At 40.5% G+C, this 2393-nt stretch overlaps 1 protein-coding gene across 1 annotated transcript in view; it reads left to right on the top strand.

Moving 5' to 3' along the window:
* Positions 1-2393, top strand: part of LOC118331664 (transmembrane gamma-carboxyglutamic acid protein 3) — a gene marked incomplete in the record, with an annotated part of 9687 nt that overhangs the window by 3306 nt on the left and 3988 nt on the right.

The following is a 2393-nucleotide window of genomic DNA, read 5'->3' as shown; positions in this document are numbered from 1 at the left end:
GGCTGATGCCACAACAGTGTCAAAGAAGTGAGATTTATCACAGTTCAGTTTAGGAAAGTTCACTTGCATCCATGATTCAATTTTGGTGAGACAGTTGATCAGGATGGAGTGAGTTGCAGTGACAATGAATGTAGTGGAGATATAGAGCTGGATATAATTGCATTACTTATTATGAAAATGGACACCAAGATGACAGATGTTTACATGTAGAAGCTAAATCCTTTTAATGGCATTTTTTGAAAGGCTAAAGATGCTCGGAAACTCATGGTGGAAATGTATTTAAGTAGGTTGTGTGCATTGGTGTGGCAAAATGGCTCTATAGTGCCCCTATAAAATTTCAAGGAATTAGCCTATGCAGTACAAGATAGTACAATTGGTAGGCACATGTATAATGTCCAGATTTAGCCTACATGAAATCCTCAACACAACAGGTAGTCAGCCATTTTGAATTCACTTTGCAATTTGGTGCCATTTCCAGGTAGGCTAGTGTACTAGTACTAACAAAAAAAAGTAATAAGATTTACTTCAATTTGGGTCAGTGCAATTTACCACTATTCAATTAAATTTTATTTGTATAGCGCCAAATCATAAGTTATCTTAGGACACTAAAGCAGGTCTAGACCAAACTCCTTATAGCATTATTTACAAAGACCCAACAGTTCCCACTATGAGCAAGCACTTGGCGACGGGGGCAAGGAAAATTTCATTTTAAGAGGCAGAAACCTAGGACAGACCCTTCGGCTTTAGGTGGGTGGTCGTCTGTCTCGACCTGTTGGGGTGAGAGAAAGAGATAGATAGAGAGAAAGAGAGAGAGACAGAGAGAGAGAGAATGGAAAGTTGTTAAAAAAATGTATGTCCGTGGCGTCGAGTTTTGATTCATTATAATCATTTTATAATGCATTATAATCACAGTTGTAATGCATTTAACATTAAAACATTGAGCATTGAAACACTCATGGGATGCAAACACCAACTACAGGGAAAAAAGAGCAAGGTTCTATCCAGGTATTATCAAGTTTAGGCACAAACACAGTCACAATGTTAATGTTGATGTTAATCTTAATCCTACCAAGCAGCAGGAGGATAGGACTGACCTTTGGATATAACGTTAGACGAACTCTGAACTGCAACCTCACCCCGACCTGTGAGAGGCAGCAATGTGCCGTCAGGTATCTAAACGTTAACTCAGTCTGCCGGAAATCCACCAGAGGAAGAGGAGGAAGAAAAAGTCACTTTGTACTCCTTAACCAAGGTCTTTTATCCCTTATTGTATTACTTTATGTCATACTTACTTTTAAACATAAGGTATACGTAATGCTACATGCATAGTTAGGTTGCTGTGTCCAGTCGTGACTTGTGAAATTTGACCTTGTTAAAAAACGTTAGCTGTCGTCAGCAACCTGTTGCTAGGTAGCTAACCTTAGCTAACGCTAGCCAAACATATTGGGTGACATCAAGTGCTTCTTTGCATGTAGCTAACGTTAAATTAAACAGCACTGTTGGGTGGATTAGAAATGCTACAGGAGACGCTACAGTGTCATTGATATAAACGCTGTCAGTAACGCCCAAATTAGTCTAACGTAAGTTAGTAAAAAACTTTAACTAAAGTTAGTAAAGTTACTGTGGTAACGTTTCTCGAGTGAGGATAAGTTGTACTATAACAGTTATACCCCCCCTCCAGTCAGAAATCAGTGTTCTTGTTCCTACAGGGTGCTGTTAATGATGTTCTGTGCAAGAGTTTGACACTTATGAAAGGATGTTTTTCAACGATTAATTCTGCAGAAAGTTACCCTTTCGCTGGCGCTCCATTGAAAAATGATTTTAAGGGCGGGCTTACCAGCCAGGATCTGCTGACATCAAAATAGTGTGGAATAAGTCCTATCCTGGTCCAGATCAAACTTCATCCACTGAGAATGGACTTTACCGTGTGTGCGAGGCATCAGGCATGTGATCCCGGCCTGTATTCACACGTCAGAGTAGCTTTAAATTTCAGCATTTTAAGCAAGATTTAAGCACAGATATGTGGTGTCCTCCCACAATAAATTATTAACATATCTGTGTACAAAAGTTGATTAAGTTAATAGTTTCTTTCTAAATTAGATTCTTTAGGTAGAAATGTTATTTTGTACAGGTGTTTTCACATGATGACAGCATTCATTTTGTACCCAAGGGAGATGTCACAGGTCCCGGGTCATGATCCGGCCTTCATGGAGGCCATCAACCAAAACATGCGTGTTCCGGAGCACCTGAGTGTCAATGTGGGGCAGCAGTGGCGGGAGGAGGAGGGACAGGATGCCATAAGGAGGCCTGAGGAGCCTCCACCTACCTACACCATGCAGGTCCCTGATAGGCTGACATACACAGGTATGAGGGTAATGGTAAATGGACCTGTA

Source organism: Morone saxatilis, unplaced genomic scaffold, assembly GCF_004916995.1.
Source record: "Morone saxatilis isolate NCDOM2014 unplaced genomic scaffold, NCSU_SB_2.0 Contig20, whole genome shotgun sequence".
NCBI classification, from domain to species: Eukaryota; Metazoa; Chordata; class Actinopteri; family Moronidae; genus Morone; species Morone saxatilis.
This window is presented reverse-complemented; position numbering and strand designations above follow the sequence as displayed.